The following is a 20,158-nucleotide window of genomic DNA, read 5'->3' on the forward strand; positions in this document are numbered from 1 at the left end:
AATACTGGCTGCTGCAGTGACTTAATATTTTGTCCTAGAAGAAAGAGACCATTATTCAGAGGAAAAGGGAGACCCATTTACTATGACTGAGGCTGAGAAAGACAATACACAATCATACTGTGCTGTGTGGTATTCCTTTTATTATACTTATGAGATATTTGATATAGGAAAAACCTTGAATTCCCTAGAATACTGTAATTTTAGAGCTGGAAAGGACATCTGAGATCCAGTTTCCTCATTCTATGAGGATTTACTGCACTGAAAGTTAAAATTACTTTTCCCTAGTTTAATGTAACAATCAAGGTCAGTGAAGGGGCAGAGACAACATAGTATTTTGAATAGGGGAAGTTTAAGATAAAAAAATATTAATTCTCAGTTACGTAAAAGGATATAGAGAAGTTTAAAGAATGTCCCAGGGTTGAAGGAGGGTTCTCATGGAAGAAACAAATTTGAGAGTGCGAACCCTCCTCTTCACAGTTGGGATTCAGATCTCACTGCAGAAGGTGTGGTTGTGGGCTGCCACGTGGTGGGAAAGTCCTTGAATGGGCTCATCCAGAAGTTGTTCCCAGTCACTGGGCAAGCAGGAACACCCTACCTGGGTGCAGGATGCCCAAACTGGAAGTCAAGCATTGTGATGCTCATGCTTCCAAGACTTGATGGGAATCTGACGATGAGAGTACTTCTGAAATTTGATGGGAAACTGCCCACAGGGTGCAACTGAGCTCCACAAGCACCCCTGAGTGTACCCCACAAGTGCTGCTGGCAGCCATGAAGCAGGAGCAAGAAGGAGGAGTAAACACAGAAACTAGGAAGGAAAGCCTTTTCCTTCTTCAGAATCCCTCCAGCACACTTTTCCATCATGGCTAAGCACTGTGCCAGCTGCAAAGCAGAAATGTTACAAGGTCCATCTCTATTTTCATAGAGCAGATAATGAAGGGTAGATTTGGAGCTGAGAGACAATAAATTGGTAACTGGCATAGTTATAGTTTAGCCAGCTCCTGAGTGGATTTTCACAAAAGATAAATTAAAAATAGATCTTTCATTTTGTAACATAAATCATAATAAAGTTTTCTTTACAGTTAGTCAATGTAAAAAAAAAATTGCCTGCAACTCTTCATATTTTCTGCTCAATTTCATTGTGAACTTAAAACTGCTCTAAAAATGAAGTCTATTAAAGTAGTAAAAATTACATTTTAGACTTATTTAACTTAAGATGACATAACCATTTTACACAACGAAGTTCACTTATATCTAGGAAGCTTCCTTTGTGACCCATGGAAATAATTTCAAATTCCAGTCACCAAGTTGCAGAGTGAATCTGGGGTTCCACACAGATGCCAGGCAATTCCCCTCAAGCTTCTGAATAAAATTCAGTTGATTTTCCATGTATCTCAGGATTTATAATTGAGTTTAATCTATTATGAAAAAAATCAAGAATATAGCAAAGCTAGGGCTCAAGGCTAAGTGATGAAACAACCAGTGAGAAATCAGTTAAGCACAAACCAAGATATAAGAGGATACCAGAGGGCAGGCCAGGCCATGGGTCAGAGGCAGAAAGAGGCAGTTCAGTATTAAAGGCAAGGCAAATGTGGGGATCAAAAGGCTGGTTGGATAGTCTGAAACTCAGCTAGAGGAACAAAAGAGAGCCCCAGGAATTAAAGGGGGTGGGGAAAAAGGAACAGCGGTGAAGTCCCTGCATGCTTCTAGTAGAATCTACCCTCTTAGCCAAGGAGTTTCTTTGATTACAGAGCCATTTCAGCCTTGTGCTTCTTGTCCCAATAATTATCAAGATAAGCTGATTCAGAACTTTAGTTGAAAGAAGAAAAGGAAAATTAAATGGGCCTGTCTTACCTAACATAAAAGAAAAATAAGTGTCATATTATAACATAATGAAAACAGTACTAAAGATTAGGAACCAGGAGACCAGGGTTTTAGTATATTATTTGAATGGTGTACGACCTAGGGAAAGTCATTAATTTAACCTCTATTAGGCTCTGTTTTGTTCTTTGTAAAAAAACTGAACTGGATAACTTTTGAATGCTAAGTGAGCTATCAATTTTTAAGAGTTTATGATCTGTATATTTTACTCATCTGAAATATAGATTCAGATAATTATGAATCCAATCCTTGTATGCCAATGGAAAATGAGTGAGGAGGGCCATTAAAATATCCAGATAATGTATCAGAACATAATTCTCAGAAATTTTTGGATGATATTGTAGATAAAAGCACAGTCCTCATTTTGTGATTTAGAGAAAGAGAATCTAACATGTAAAAACAGCTGATAACTTTTGCTTCTGACAAGAGCTAGAAATTGTGTTCTTTTGCAGCCATCCTGATGCTGAGAAATGTGGTTGATTGGTTAAAATGTTTTTCTCCACTACTGAAATACAATTCACAAATCTCATATTTGTTTTTTGTTTGTTTTTTTTTTTAAATTTTATTTTATTTTTAAACCTGAAACACTGTATTAGTTTTGCCAAACATCAAAACGAATCCGCCTCAGGTATACATGTGCTCCCCATCCTGAACCCTCCTCCCTCCACCCTCCCCACACCATGATATTTTAACTGTAGGCACATTTTTCTCAGGTCAGAATAAGAAGGCTTGAAGCAGTTTCCAAATCTGTTAAAAACACACATACACATAGCCTTGAGAGTTTGCAAACTTCTGTTATTTCATTTTTCTATTTTCTAACTCTAATATTAAATTTCTTGAAAACAGTACTCATAAATTAACACATATATTAGGTTAAACCATAAGAAAATTCCCTTTTTATAGGTCAAACAATGGTTAAGTATTGGCAGTTTTATGCAGTTCAACATAATAAAGAGATAGAGCAATTTCTTTACTAATTACATTTCCTGTCTCAATCTGTTATAAACTGTCTTGTGCCCTCATCACTTTATTGACATTGTTCTTGACATAGTTTCCACTAACCTCCTAATGCCCTATTTTTATTTCTCAACAATGTCAAAGAAGTGGAGAGGGAAGGCTCTAGAATCAGGTTGTCAACATAAGAATCCTGTCTCTATCCTTTATAACTGTGTGACATTTGGGTAAATTATTTCACATTTCTGTGCTTCAGTTTCTTCACCTATATAATGAAGAAATAAATAGTATCTTCTTCGTGGGATTGTTGCAAGAAATCAGTGAGATATCAAATGGAATGCACACACAGTGAACATCCATTAGATATAAAGATTACTGTCAATTGATGTTTTAAAACATGTGACACTAACATAATTTGTTCTCAAAATATTTAAGCATTTTAAATGTTTTAAATAAAAGGTGTAATAATGGGGACACTTTTCAAAACTGAAATATAGTTGATTTACAATGTTGTGGCAATCTCTGCTGTACAGCAAAGTGACTTAGTTTTAAATTTTTATGCATTCTTTTTTTAAAAGATTCTTTTCCATTATGTTTATCCCAGGAGATTGTATATAGTTCCCTGTGCTATATACTAAGACCTTGCTGTTTATCCATTTTAAATGTAATAGCTTGCATCTACCAGCCCCAAATTCCTAGTCCATCACTCTCCACCCTCCTGCCCCAGCTTGGAAACCACAAGTCTGATCTCTGTGTCTGTGAGTCTGACTCTGTTTCATTTCATTTGTGTCATATTTTAGATTCCACATATAAGTGATATCATATGGTGTTTACCTTTCTCCTGACTTACCTCACTTAGTATGATAATCTCTAGTGTCATCCATGTTACTGCAAATGGCATTATTTCACACTTTTTATGGCTGAGTAGTACTCCATTGTATATATGTACCACATCTTCTTTATCCATTCATCTGTCAATGAACATTTAGGTTGTTTCCATATTTTGGCTATTGTGAATAGTGCCACTATGAATATAGGGGTGTGTGCATCTTTTTGAATTATAGTTTTGTCTGGGTATATTCCCAGAAGCAGGTTTGTTAGATCATATGGTAATTCTATTTCTAGTTTTCTGAGGACTCTCTGGGTGGCTCAGTGGTAAAGAATCTTCCTACCAATGCAGAAGATGTAGGTTGGAACTCTGGGTTGGGAAGACCCCCGGAGAAGGAAATGGCAATGTACTCCAGTATTCTTGCCTGGAAAATCTCATAGACAGAGAAACCTGGTGGGCTACAGTCCATGGGGTCACACAGAGTCAGACACAACTTAGTGACTGAGTATGCTTGCATGGGGAACCTCCATACTGTTTTCCACAGTGGCCGTACCAACTTACATTCCCACCAACGGCATAGGAGGATTCCCTTTTCTCCACATTCTCTCCAGCATTTGCTATTTGTAGACTTTTTAATGATGGCCATTCTGACCATTTGAGGAGGTACTGTCTCCCATTGTATTTGCATATCTCTAATAATTAGTGATATTGAGCATCTTCTCACGTACCTACTGACTATCTGTATGTCTTCTTTGGAGAAATGTCTATTGAGGTCTTCTGCCTATTTTCCAGGCGGGTGAGTTGTTTGTTCATTGTTGAGTTGTATGAGCTGTATGTATATTTTGGGAGACCCTCATGCAATCTCTCCACTGGAAGTCTTCTCTAATATCAGCTGTTTAATACATACATACAAATTATATATGCCTAAGTCCAAAATCACTGCAGATGGTGATGCAGCCATGAAATTAAAAGACATTTACTCCTTGGAAGGAAAGTTATGACCAACCTAGATAGCATATTCAAAAGCAGAGACATTACTTTGCCAACAAAGGTCCGTCTAGTCAAGGCTATGGTTTTTCCAGTGGTCATGTATAGATGTGAGAGTTGGACTGTGAAGAAGGCTGAGTGCCGAAGAATTGATGCTTTTGAACTGTGGTGTTGGAGAAGACTCTTGAGAGTCCCTTGGACTGCAAGGAGATCCAACCCGTCCATTCTGAAGGAGATCAGCCCTGGGATGTCTTTGGAAGGAATGATGCTAAAGCTGAAACTCCAATACTTTGGTCACCTCAGCGAAGAGTTGCCTCATTGGAAAAGACTCTGATGCTGGAAGGGATTGCGGGCAGGAGGAGAAGGGGACGACAGAGGATGAGATGGCTGGATGGGATGACCGACTCGATGGACATGAGTTTGAGTGAACTCCAGGAGATGGTGATGGACAGGGAGGCCTGGCGTGCTGCAATTCATGGGGTCGCAAAGAGTTGGACACGACTGAGCGACTGAACTGAACTGAACCCCTTTCTGGTGGCAAAGTACATAGATTCCCTACAGGAAGCAGACAAATTAGGAAAAGACAAGACTCCCCTCCTGAACCATGACACACAGCTTGACAAGCAGAGGCAAAACTGGACATCATACCCCATTTTTACTCCTGGCTAAGCATCACTTTTGCAAAGCACAATCTTCAAAATGGATATCCCTGCAAATAAACCAACCTAATTCTTTTTAAATATTATATATTATCCATGTTGCTTCTAAAGTTTAGCCATCTGCTATTTCTTTCATGAAAGATGTGAGCTAAGTTTCTGACTTTTATGAAAGCTGCCCAGTGTTGTGTCCAGCTCTGCAACCCCATGGACTATACAGTCCATGGAATTCTCCAGGCCAGAATACTGGAATGGGTAGATATTCCCTTCTCCAGGGGATCTTCACAACCCAGGGATCAAACCCAGGTCTACGTCATTGCAGGCTGATTCTTTACCAGCTGAGCCACCAGGGAAGCCTTTCATATTTCTAAACTGATAGACCACCATCTCTACACCAGTTATATAATGATTCATCCTTTCCCCCTGATTTTAATGCTACTCTTTTATTATATACTACATTTCTAATTATGCTTTTATATCCATATAGACACTTGACTAGATTAAATAAAAACTGATCTATATTTTTATTTCTACATCAATAACATGCTGTTTTAATTATTGTTTTTCTGTTTTAATAATTTTGTGTTCATTCATTGTTCTTTTCAAAAATATGTTAATTACTATATCATTTCAATTTTAAAATCTGTTAATTTTTTACATTGAAACTTTGTTATTGAGAGCTGATTTATGTGCCAAATTTAATCTCCATTCTCGGACCATCATTCCAGAGTAGCTCTCCAGTTCAAATCTCTTCTTAGGTTCTCTGGAAGATTTCATAGTTTTTGTTTTGCTCTGTTATTTCTTTTTTTTTCTGGTGAAGACCTGGAAATTATTTTGGAATAAGTAGAACTGAGTGACCAAGAAGCCAATTATAAATTTTCTTTAGTCACTATGTGAAAAGTGTCTGAACTAGAAAGTGGCAGTGGGGATGCAGAGGTGATAGACTCTTAGGAAGTACCTAGATTAGGTAAAATTAATTTCACTGAGGAAGGTGTTTGAAGTAAAACAGAGGAGACAGCATGATCCTGAATATTATAGAGCTTTTTCTGTCCTCTTGGGTTTAAAGCTTTTAGTTATTTTGTTTTCAATCTCTTTTACTTTCTGATAAATTTGTTTGCATATATTATCTATGTATCTTTGACCACTTTCTACATGGTTTGAAATATGTTTTTATTATTTAATTTTTAAATAGTTTAGGTTTCATTTTTGATGTCCTAACAATATATTGGTAGGGTGCTTGACAAAGGCAAGGTTGCTAACAGTTTTTAATTTCTTTAACTTTTCTATTTTCTGTCTTTCATAAAGATGAGTAAAAATTCAGCATGATTTATGGGAAGCTAATAACACTGCTACTTTTAACACATAAAACCTTCATTGAAAAATAATTTATGTTATCATAAATTCCCCTTTTAAGTGTACAATTAAATGATTTACACTTATATAAGGGCTTCCCTCATAGCTCAGTTGGTAAAGAATCTGCCTGCAATGCAGGAGACCTAGGTTCAAAACCTGGGTCAGGAAGATCCTCAGGAGAAGGAAATAGCAATCTACTCCAGTATTCTTGCCTGAAGAACCCCATAGACAGAGGAGCCTGGCAGGTATAGTCCATGGGGTCTCAAAATTCAGACACGACTTAGCGACTAAACCACCACCAGGGGCTTCCCAGGTGGCGCTGGTTGTAATAAAGCCCTCAGACAATGCAGGGAATACAAGAGATGTCAGTTTGATCCCTGGGTAGGTAAGATCCCTTGGAGGAGGGCATGGCAACCCACGCTAGTATTCTTGTGTGGAGAGTCCTATTGACAGAGGAGCCTGGCAGGTTTCAGTCCATGGAGTCTCAAGGACACAACTGAAGCGACCTAGCACACATGCACACACACTTATATAGAATAAATATATGTAATTCTACAACCATCTCTATAGTCCAGTCTTAAATCATTTTCCTCACCCCTAAAAGATTTTCATGCCTATTTGCATTAATTCCCAATCCCCCTCCTAGCTTCAAATGACCATTAATCTATTTCTGACTCAAAGATTTGCCTTTTCTAGACATATTATATAATGTAACTCACTGAATTATTTTATTTAGCATAATGTTCTTGAGGCTCATCCATATAGTTGTGTGTATTATTAGCTTTTTTCCTTTTATATTGAATAATATTCCACTTCAGCATTACTTTTTTAAATTAATCAATTTATTTTTTTACTTTACAATATTGTATTGGTTTTGCCATATGTCAACATGAATCCGCCATGGATGTACATGTGTTCCCCATCCTCAACCCCCCTCCCACCTCCATCCCCATCCCATCCCTCAGGGTCATCCCAGTGCTCCAGCCCCGAGTACCCTGTATCATGCTTTGAACCTGGACTGGTGATTCATTTCACGTGTGATAATTTACATGTTTCAATGCCATTCTCACAAATCATCCCACCCTCACCCTCTCCCACAGAGTCCAAAAGACTGTTCTATACATCTGTGTCTTTTTTGCTGTTTCACATACAGGGTTATCATTACCATCTTTCTAAATTCCATATATATGTGTTAGTATACTGTATTGGTGTTTTTCTTTCTGGCTTACTTCACTCTGTAGAATAGGCTCCAGTTTCATCCACCTCATTAGAACTGATTCAAATGTATTCTTTTTAATGCCTGAGTAATACTCCATTGTGTATATGTACCACAGCTTTCTTACATCTAGGTTGCTTCCATATCCTGGCTATTATAAACAGTGCTGTGATGAAGAGTGGGGTACACGTGTCTCTTTCAATTCTGGTTTCCTTGGTGTGTATGCCCAGCAGTGGGATTGCTGGGTCGTATGGCAGTTCTATTTCCAGTTTTTTAAGGAATCTCCACACTGTTCTCCATAGTGGTTGTACTAGATTGCATTCCCACCAACAGTGTAAGAGGGTTCCCTTTTCTCCACACCCTCTCCTGCATTTATTGTTTGTAGACTTTTGGATAGCAGCAATTCTGACTGATGTGAAGTGGTACCTCTTTGTGGTTTTGATTTGAATTTCTCTGATAATGAGTGATGTTGAGCATCTTTTCATATGTTTGTTAGCCATCTGTATGTCTTCTTTGGAGAAATGTCTGTTTAGTTCTTTGGTCCACTTTTTGATTGGGTCATTTATTTTTCTGGAATTGAGCTCCAGGAGTTGCTTGTATATTTTTGAGATTAGTTGTTTGTCCATTGCTTCATTTGCTATTATTTTCTCCCATTCTGAAGGCTGTATTTTCACCTTGCTAATTCCATTCACCATTGCAACAAAAAGAATAAAATACCTTGGAATATATCTACCTAAAGAAACTAAAGACCTATATATAGAAAACTATAAAATATTGGTGAAAGAAATCAAAAAGGACACAAATAGATAGAGAAATATACCATGTTCATGGATCGGAAGAATCAATATAGTAAAAAAGAAGATACTACCCAAAGCAATCTGTAGATTCAATGCAATGCCTATCAAGCTACCAACAGTATTTTTCAGAGAACTAGAACAAATAATTTCACAATTTGTATGGAAATACAAAAAACCTCAAATAGCCAAAGCAATCTTGAGAAAGAAGAATGGAACTGGAGGAATCAACCTGCCTGACTTCAGGCTCTACTACAAAGCCACAGTCATCAAGACAGTACGGTACTGGCACAAAGACAGAAATATAGATCAATGGAACAAAATAGAAAGCCAAGAGATAAATCCACACACCTATGGACACCTTATCTTTGACAAAGGAGACAAGAATATACAATGGTGAAAAAACAATCTCTTTAACAAGTGATACTGGGAAATCTGGTCAACCACTTGTAAAAGAATGAAACTAGATCACTTTCTAACACCATACAAAAAATAAACTCAAAATGGATTAAAGACCTAAATGTAAGACCAGAAACTGTAAAACTCCTAGAGTAAAACATAGGCAAAACACTCTCCAACATAAACCACAGCAGGATCCTCTATGACCCACCTCCCAGAATATTGGAAATAAAAGCAAAAATAAACAAATGGGACCTAATTAAATTTAAAAGCTTCTGCACAACAAAGGAAACTATGAGCAAGATGAAAAGACAGCATTACTTTTTAAATCTGTTTTTCAAGGCAATGCTGTTTCCTTTCTTGTTGGTAAAATATTAATATTAATGTATGCAAAATAGTATAAAAGGAAGTTTTAAAATGTATGTAAAGTGTGATATCAATATAATATAAGACTTTAATTTGTACCAGGGTGACATATTCACTCACGTTATCCCAAATGTTTGAAGAGTAGTAACTGATCTCATGGGGTCGCAAAGAGTTGGACACGACTGAGCGACTGAACTGAACTGAACTGATCTCAACTTCCTTATGAGCCCCCTTCTTGTTGGGTAGTAAGACAAATGGAAACTTTTAAATTAAAAGCATGTTAGGTTCTTTCATTTCTTTTTCTAAATTTCATTTAATTTTTAATTGAAAGATAATTGCTTTACAGAATTTTGTAGTTTTCTGTCAAATGTCAACATGAATCAGCCATATGTACATATGTCCACTAACTCTTGAACCTTCCTCCCATCTAGCTCCCAATCCCACCCCTCTAAGTTGACACAGATCCCCTGTTTGAGTTCCCTGAGATATACAGCAGATTCCCATTGGCTATCTATTTTACCTCAAATCCTGAAAGATGATGCTGTGAAAGTGCTGCACTCAATATGCCAGCAAATTTGGAAAACTCAGCAGTGGCCGCAGAACTGGAAAAGGTCAGTTTTCATTCCAATCCCAAAGAAAGGCAATGCCGAAGAACGCTCAAACTACCGCACAATTGCACTCATCTCACACACTAGTAAAGTAATGCTCAAAATTCTCCAAGCCAGGCTTCAGCAGTACATGAACTGTGAACTTCCAGATGTTCAAGCTGGTTTTAGAAAAGGCAGAGGAACCAGAGATCAAATTGCCCACACCTGCTGGATCATCAAAAAAGCAAGAGAGTTCCAGAAAAACATTTATTTCTGCTTCATTGACTATGCCAAAGCCTTTGACTGTGTGGATCACAATAAACTGTGGAAAATTCTGAAAGAGATGGGAATACCAGACCACCTGACCTGCCTCTTGAGAAACCTGTATGCAGGTCAAGAAGCAACAGTTAGAACTGGACATGGAACAACAGACTGGTTCCAAATAGGAAAAGGAGTATGTCAAGGCTGTATATTATCACCCTGCTTATTTAACTTATATGCAGAGTACATCATGAGAAATGCTGGGCTGGAAGAAGCACAAGCTGGAATCAAGATTGCCAGGAGAAATATCAATAACCTCAGGTATGCAGATGACACCACCCTTATGGCACAAAGTGAAGAGGAACTAAAAAGCCTCTTGATGAAAGTGAAAGAGGAGAGTGAAAAAGTTGGCTTAAAGCTCAACATTCAGAAAATGAAGATCATGGCATCCGGTCCCATCACTTCATGGCAAAATAGATGGGGAAACAGTGGAAAGTGTCAGACTTTATTTTGGGGGGCTCCAAAATCACTGCAAATGGTGATTGCAGCCATGAGATTAAAAGACGCTTACTCCTTGGAAGGAAAGTTATGACCAACCTAGATAGCATATTCAAAAGCAGAGACATTACTTTGCCAACAAAGGTCCATCTAGTCAAGGCTATGGTTTTCCAGTGGTCATGTATGGATGTGAGAGTTGGATTGTGAACAAAGCTGAGTGCTGAAGAATTGATGCTTTTGAACTGTGGTGTTGGAGAAGACTCTTGAGAGTCCCTTGGACTGCAAAGAGATCCAACCAGTACATCCTAAAGGAGATCAGTCCTGGGTGTTCATTGCGAGGACTGATGCTAAAGCTGAAACTCCAATACTTTGGCCACCTGATGAGAAGAGATGACTCACTGGAAAAGACCCTGATGCTGGGAGGAATTGGGAGCAGGAGGAGAAGCGGACAACAGAGGATGAGATCGTTGGATGGCATCACTAACTCGATGGACGTGAGTTTGAGTGAACTCTGGGGGTTGGTGATGGACAGGGAGGCCTGGCGTGCTGCAATTCATGGGGTCACAAAGAGTTGGACATGACTGAGCAACTGAACTGAACTGAATGTAAGTTTCCATCTTACTTTCTCTATACATCTAATCCTTTCCTCCCCTCTCCCTGTATCCATAAGTCTTTCATTTCTAAATGGTCTCATTTCAGATTGTCTCTTTGGGTGGTAAAGGTAGAAACTCCAACCTACGCTGGAGCTCAGACAGCCTCCTCCAATATAAGGGTGATATGGCTGGTCAGCATGCAGATTCTGATATCCCTTAGGGTCCTCATTACTTTCCATAATTTCACTCCATCCCTCCATGTCCCCAGGGTATGACGCAGTGCTATCCAATAAAAATGTTACATGAATCACATATGTAGCTAAAAATTTTCTAGTATCTAGATTTAAAAATAGCAGGTAGAATTGACTTTAATAGTACACTTTATTTAACCTGTCTATCCATTCCATGGTCTTCCCTGGGGGCTCAATGGTAAAGAATTCACCTGCCAATGCAGGAAACATGGGTTTCATCCCTGGGTCGGGAGGATCCCCTGGAGAAGGAAGTGGCAATCCACTTCAGTATTCTTGCCTGGGAAATCCCATGGACAGAGAAGCCTGGTGGGCTACAGTCCATGGGGTTGCAAACAACCATGGGGTTGTTAGACAGCAACTAACAACATCCATTCACTATGCTGTCAATATAAAAATTATTAATGCATATTTTATATTCTTTTTTCATAGGAAATTTTTGAAATCTGCTATACATTGTACACTTTCATCACATTTCTGTTTGAACTAGTCACATTTCAAGTGCACAGTAACCTCATGTGGTTAGAGGGAGCCATACTGGCCAGTGGAGGTATACAAAAAAGCTTATTAGCCTCTTGCCAATGGAGGATTGAGTGGCTGGTCAACCTGAAGATTCTGACTCTTATGTTAATAGAATTGATATCATTTTTATAAAAATTTTGAACTCTGCTTTTATCTTCTTCTATCTTACCTTCTTTATTTTAGAACTTCTCATCTTTATGTTCTTCTATAGAACTCATCTTCTATCTTTCAAAGTTTTCACTGCCCTTGCCAGTTTGTCCTTGGTAGCTCTTGTCCCCTGGAATAGGCCTTAGTTTCTAGGCAATCTGCTGGTAACAGAATTGGACCTACTGAGCCTTAGGATGCAAGCAATATTTAACGCTGCAACTGATCACACCTGACATTTTCTCTGGTCCTGAGGTCTCTTCCTCCAGGTCTTTTCAGCCCTGGTTTTCCCAGCGTGTGACTGATACTTCCAGTAAGACCTCGAGCAAACCGTGGGAAGCAAATGTTCCCTAATGTAATCTCTAAACACCTCCCCTTCCTATGTCATGCTGGACATGCTAAATATAGGCCTTCCCTGGGAGGTATTTTATACCAGGAAAGTGGGGAACTAGTCCCATGTTCTTGGGTTCTCCCATAACTATCTCAGTGTTTCTAACAAGCTCCCATCATTTACAGTTGATTCACTGAGGGGTAGAAAGCTATGGAGCTAGTATTTGAGAACTTCACCTACTTCTCCTTTGCACACTAGTGAAATGGTCAAAGGAAAATATGATATCCAGGAGAAATAAAGTAGATGAGGTTAATATTTTCAAAATGTTGTCTCTGTAGTATCAGTATGAAAAAAAAGTCTAGAAAAAAACATAACCCTATGATAACAGTTTTTGTCTCCATGTAATTAAATGGACAGTTCTGATTTTCTTCTTTATATTTCTGCACTTTTCAAAAGTTCCACAATGAGCATATATTTCTGACAGTAAGAAAAAAACCTCAGTAGTTTTAAAAATAATAAATAAAACATACTTTTTTTATTTTCATCAACTGTTTGTCTGTGGGTTTCAAATTGGTAGGAAAAGTAGGAAGTAATGGAAATGTATAGAAGTGAATATATGAATTCAAATATAAAAGTATGAAACAGAAGATACACTTTTCAGGCAAGAGAAAAGTCTTCAAAGTAGCCGTAAGAACGTACACGTCTTTGTGTTTGTTTACCACAATATTTATTATACCTGTGTGAAAGTGTTAGTCCTCAGTCTTATCCATCTCTTTGCCACCCCATGGACTGTAGCCTACCAGGTTCCTCTGTGCATGGAATTCTCCAGGCAAGAGTACTGGAATGGGTTGCCATTCCCTTCTCCAGGGGATCTTCCCCACCCAGGGATAGAATCCCAGTCTCATACATTGGTGGCCAGTTCTTTACTGTCTGAGCCACCAGGGAACCCAATTTATACCTGGTATGATCTAATTTCTCTAATTCTACATTTGAGGTCCTTTTCTAGTCTTCCTGCTTCCTTGTCATTTGATCTCCTGATGGCTTCCCCCAGACCCTTCTTTTTCCATCCTCTGATGTAAGTTAAACTTTCTCTCTTCTTTTAGACACAGTGGTCCTTTCTTGCCAGCAGGACTCTGAATGCACAGCCTTCCTACTGGGGCCTCTTGGGGCCAGTGGCACAGTCCTAATCACCATGGTGTGTGATGATTCTGTGATGTTTATGTTTCTTTTGTTTGGGTGTAATTTTAAACATATTTGTATTGTCTCCAAAAATTTTCTTGACTGAGTATTCTTTATGTTAGATACACACAGGGAGCAGCAGAAAATAAGCATATTGCTTTCCATTACCACTGAAAGTTGCAAAGTAAACAAGGATAAATTTAGATCACCCTTCCATGCAAGGGCTGCCCTTGTCATTAGGACATTTTCAAAATCCATGTTCAAATGCTCAATTTCTAACTTTTCTGAAGTTGAGCTCTCTTGTAGCAAACATGTACTTTCTTTTCTCTGTATTTGCCAATTCTTGTTTCTACAAGGATGGATATAATTGTGGCTTTTAACAAATACTCTGCCCTTTCCATTTACATCCTTTGTAATAATTTTAGTGTATTAAAAATGGTTAGGGACTTCCCTAGCAGTTCAGTGAAACTAGATCCCATGCTGCAACTAAAAATCACGCATGCCACACTAAAAATGGAAGATCCCACATGCAGCAATAAGACTAAGCGCAGCCAAATAAATTAATAACAATTTAAAAAAATGTTTTAAACTATACACTATAGAAAGAAATTTTAAAGATTTCTAAAGGCAAATTAACCTGGTTAAGCAGTTCCTCTGGACATAATTTTATAACCAGGAATCTGAAGCTGAGCACAGCCAACAAACAGAAGATACAAACTCTGAGCATATCATTGATCAATGCTAATGCAGCAAGAGAGCAGAATTTCCATTCTTTGCTGCAATAGGTTCACCTGGAAAGCATTCGAAAGTTCTGATGTCCAGGTCAGGCCCCAGACCAGTTAGATCAGAATCCCTGACAATGGGATTTCTTCCTAAATAGTTTTTGAAAATCCACAAGTGATTCTGCAATGCAGCAACGTTTGAGAACCAGTTTACTAGAGTTCTTTCCATACTTTTTGAAGTATGGGCCTCTAATTATCTATTGGATTCTTGAGAACATTACACTTTTTTAGAAGTGCTCCTAATTTCTCTTTCCTCAATGCTATACCCTCACTGAAATAGTTCAGGAAAGTCATGTAGGTAAAACTTTATATTCATGGAAGAGTTTATCAATTACAAGAATCTTCTGTAAGCAGAAATCTTGCATGTTTCTCATTAAGCAGGTGTGTGTGTGTTTGCAAATATGTTTAGCAATAACGAACACTAGTTCTTATTTTTTCCAAAAGAGGAGAGTTTTCCTATGTTGTAAAACAAACATTTGAAGTTGAAGATGGCAGTGGCTATTTGGAAGGAAGAAACTAGAGTCAGCTGCCTTCCTAACACTAAATTGGTTTTCTTAATCTAGTGTGTATTTTGGGGTGCATGCCAACAGGAGGGAATTGACAGTTATTGCATTTTCTAAGTAGTAAAACCAGATGTTTCTCTCTATTTTCCATGTCTTTTCCTTACAATATGTAAAATTCAGTATGTTGTATTAGAAGAAATTGAGAACTTTTAAAGTGGGTCCACAGTCTAATCTTTGAGATTTTAAAGAGTATGTTTAGTAAAGTGACTTCAACAGAAACTTAATAAACGTTTGTTATGCTTTTGCTTCTCAGCATGAGATTTCCCCAAATTAGTGGGAAAGTTCTTGTTCATTAAATCTCTGTCAACCAAATCCCCATTACAAGTACTTTTGCCAAATTATGTCAACCACGGATCACCATGAGGCATTAAACAAATAGAGTTCTTAGCAAGGCTTCCTGTTTTGTTTTTTAAATGATATTATAAAAGTTTCACAAATTACCATTCATTTAAAAGACTGAAAGAGACCCCAGTGACAGACAACAAGCAGTCTTACAACCCACAGAGGTGAATAAAAATAATAACTTGTAGAATCTGCTTATCAGTGTAAAACTGTAAAACTGACTATGGCTTTTGTGTATATGTGTGTCCATATTTTTTTATATACTGGATGATTGATAACAGATCATTTGGACATAATCATAGTAGTCCAAATAATGGGAGAAAAGGAAAGATATACCTATCTGAATGCAGAGTTCCAAAGAACAGCAAGAAGAGATAAGAAAGCCTTCTTAAGTGAACACAGCAAAGAAACAGAGGAAAACAATAGAATGGGAAAGACTAGAGATCTCTTCAAGAAAATTAGAGATTCCAAGGGAACATTTCATGCAAAGATGGGCTCAATAAAGGACAGAAACAGTATGGACTTAACAGGAGCAGAAGATATTAAGAAGAGGTGGCAAGAATACATTGAAGAACTACACAAAAAAAGATCTCAATGACCCAGATAACCATGATAGTGTGATCACTCACTGAGAGACAAGACATCCTGGAGTGCGAAGCCCAGTGGGCCTTAGGAAGCATCACTATGAATAAAACTAGCGGAGGTGATGGAATTCCAGCTGAACTATTTCAAATCCTAAAAGATGATACTGTGAAAATGCTGCACTCAATATGCCAGGGAAATTGGAAAGTTCAGCAGTGGCCACAGGACTGGAAAAGGTCAGTTTTCATTCCAATCCCAAAGAAAGGCAATGCCAAAGAACATTCCAACTACTGCACAATTGCACTCATCTCACATGCTAGCAAAGTAATACTGAAAACTCTCCAAGCTAGGTTTCAACAGTGTGTGAACTGAGAACTTCCAGATGTTCAAGCTGGATTTAGAAAAGGCAGAGGAACCAGAGATCAAATTGCCAATATCTGTTGGATCATAGAAAAAGCAAGAGAATTCCAGAAAAACATCTGCTTCATTGACTATGCGAAAGCCTTTGACTGTGTGGATCACAACAAACTGTGGAAAATTCTTAAAGAGGGAATAGCAGACCACCTTACCTGCCTCCTGAGAAACCTGTATGCAGGTGAAGAAGTAACAGTTAGAACTGGACATGGAACACCAGACAGTTTCCAAATTGGGAAAGGAGTATGTCAAAGGAGTACTGTATATTGTCACCCTGCTTATTTAACTTATATCAGCGTACATCATGAGAAATGCTGGGCTGGATGAAGCACAAGCTGGAATCAAGATTTCCAGGAGACATATCAATAACCTCAGATAAGCAGATGATACCACCCTTATGGCACAAAGCGAAGAGGAACTAAAGAATCTTTTGATGAAAGTGGAAGAGAAGAATAAAAAAGTTGGTTTAAAACTCAACATTCCAAAGATGAAGATTATGGCATTCAGTCCCATCATTTCATGGCAAATAGATGGAGAAACAATGGAAACAGTGAGAGACTTTTTTTCTTGGGCTCCAAAATCACTGTAGATGGTGACTGCAGCCATGAAATTAAAAGACACTTACTCCTTAGAAGAAAAGCTATGACAAACCTAGATAGCATATTCAAAAGCAGAGACATTACTTTGCCAACAAAGGTCTGTCTAGTCAAAGCTATGGTTTTTCCAATAGTCACATATGGATGTGAGCATTGAACCATAGAGAAGCACCAAAGATCTGATGCTTTTGAACTGTGCTGTTGAAGAAGACTCTTCAGAGTTCCTTGGACTGCAAGGAGATCAAACCAGTGAATCCTAAAGGAAGTCAATCCTGAATATTCATTGGAAGGACTGAAGCTGAAGCTCCAATTCTTTGGCCACCTGATGTGAAGAACCAACTCATTGGAAAAGACCCTGATACTGGGAAAGATTGAAGGCAGGAGGAGATTGGGATGACAGAGGATGAGATATTTGGATGGCATCACCAACTTGATGGACATGGGTTTGAGCAAGCTCCAGGAGATGATCAAAGACAGGGAAACCTGGTGTGCTGCAGTCCATGGGTTAGACACTGCAGAGCTGGGCACTGCTGGGTGACTGAACAACAACAATAGCAGTCCTCAAATGGATCTTAGCTGAGCAAGCATGATCAACAGAGGAAGGCTAAGAAATCTGTGGACAAAGCATAATATGTAGAGTCATTTTAATGTGAAATTGAATAAGCAAAATTGTGCCCTCAGCAGATGGAGCATCAGCTGGGCAGGGATGGCTCAGCTGGGAACTTTCTAAAGGTCTTGGATGGTGATTTATCTCCTGAGTTGCACAAGTCCAACTTCAGATCTGTGGTCCTTTCCAAATCACAGGCAATTGGAGAATGCTTTTTGCACAGTAGTTTGGGCTACTTTTACTTATTGTTTACAACTTGGATTTTTGACTTTAGAAATCTTTGCTCATTAAAAAAAAGCTACTGGATTTCTACAATACCAAGTTGATTTGTCTGTTGCAGTTACTTGTTTAGGACTTAAAATGAAGTATCAGCATGTATGTGTTTGTTTGAGAGCTGGCAGTATTCAGACACCCTTCATAATACAATTTTAATAGAAAATGAGCATTACTACCTCCCCTTTGTGCCCATCATTATTTTCCTGCATATGTATGTATCAGTGAAATGATCATAGATGCTATAATTCCAAATAGAAGAGATAGATTGAGTGGTATTTTCAAGATTAAGTTATGTCATATACTGTTCCCCAGGAACACAGACTTCTTTCTTGTTCTGCAGATACTTGAAAGTTTCTCTTTGGGCACTGGGTTGTTTTGAAACTGCATTGCCTTTCTCCCATTCAGCATTTACACTAATACCTAGAGTTAGATGACTTGCTGTTCCTTTTTTGCAGCAAAGAGAGGCAGTGTCCTCCAGCACCCTACACCATATTCCAGAGTAAATCCTGTGTAAACTGGAGCAACCACACTGGATGGTATTGATGTCTTTAGCTAGGGAGTTTTACTAAGCACTTTCAGGTAATGAAATACTTTTCAGGCATAAACTTTAGGAAGATTTTATAAAGCTGCAGGGCTAGGTAGGCGGAAATTTAGCAGCTATAATGGAAGTATAAAGCCATTATATAGGGAGAAAGGTAATGGCAACTTTCATAAAATGCTACCGCTATAGTGGATACAACTTGATGTTTATCTTTGTTTGAAACTACTCCTGCAAAAAATATATATACAGAGCTATCAGGTGATATTAAAGTAATTATTTATTGAAAGGAGCATATTTGTAATCTGGGTTATTTTCTTTTTATAGAGTCATATAATTTTAGAGCCCCTGGAAATCTCAGAAAGCATCTAGTCCCGCTCCCTTGTATTAAGTAGGGTTCTAGTTTGTAAACAACAGAAATCACTCTCAGGTAATGCGATACTTTCCAGGCAGAAACTTTTAGAAAGTTTTTATAAAGGAAGACTTTATAAAGCTGCAGGGCTAGGTAGGCAGAATTCAACTAGAAAGTCAAATTTTGCAGTAAAATGATTTTGTTGAGAGGTATTTGGGTAGCTTATGGAATCACCTACAGAATCGGCTTAGAAAATGGCTGGAAATAACAGAGACTGTGAAGATGAGAGTCAGGACAGTTACACAACTCCCTGTACAGAATCACCCCAGCGAGTCTAACCACTGACTGTTAGATGTCACTGCCTGCACTTCCTCTTCTGTTGACTCTGGACTCCAGACATCACTGTTGGCAACATGATTCACATTCCTGCCAGACTGCCACTGCCCATGGCCTTAACAGAGCCTCCACAGGCCTTGCTTCTTAGCATCACTGACTTCTAAGTGAAGCTTGTGATGGGCTGAACTCAGGCCAGAGGCTCATTCTCTAACTGCAAAGGAGGCTGGGAAAGCAAGTATCTGGCATCAGCTGATAGTGGGCATTTCTTCAAAAGAGGAAGAGGGTGCAGAAGCTGAGACAAAAAGAAAAAGACTGTCTCTTACAATCCACAACTTTAATTGGCAAAATCAACATGTACCCTTCTTTCTACACGTAAACTATCCCAAACTTGCCTTCTACCTAACACTGTGTAATTTTACTTTTTACAACCCAAATCATGCCTACCTCATTCCTAAAGGGAATCAGTTTAAAGTCTCATTTATTATAACATCCATCCCTAAATTTAATATCTTCTAGGTGATATGTTTTTGCCATATCATTCTCAAGTCTGTCATGATTCATCTGAATATTTTATGATCAATGAACTAAACTTTAAAGTTTACTACCAATAAACGCCCTCATGTAAAATTGTAAGAAAAAGAGAGATGAAAGAAGCAGACAGAAAATTAGTTTAATAAGTGAGCACATACATATATTTATGCACGTTATCTAGACAGATACGTATGTATTTGCATGTATATGGTAAATCAAGAGTGAGTGCCTTCCTTAGGTAAATGGTTAAGATCACAACTCCAATTTATGATTTTTCTTCTCTATTATGCATTACATGTGGCCTTTGCTCTTAGCCAGCTTCTTGGTTGTGTGAGATTCTTTACCTAGCAGGTCAACCTATTCTGGGTTGTATAGGGTGACTTTTATCACTGGCCACATGATACCAGAAGATGTCCTGGGAATTCCCTCTACTTCTCCCTGTCA

General features: G+C 38.3%; 1 protein-coding gene across 1 annotated transcript in view; it reads left to right on the plus strand.

Annotated features, from left to right (window-relative positions):
- Nucleotides 1-20,158, plus strand: part of CCDC148 (coiled-coil domain containing 148) — a 317,318-nt gene that overhangs the window by 247,802 nt on the left and 49,358 nt on the right. The window lies entirely within an intron of this gene.

Source organism: Bubalus kerabau, chromosome 3 (genome assembly GCF_029407905.1).
Source record: "Bubalus kerabau isolate K-KA32 ecotype Philippines breed swamp buffalo chromosome 3, PCC_UOA_SB_1v2, whole genome shotgun sequence".
NCBI classification, from domain to species: domain Eukaryota; kingdom Metazoa; phylum Chordata; class Mammalia; order Artiodactyla; family Bovidae; genus Bubalus; species Bubalus kerabau.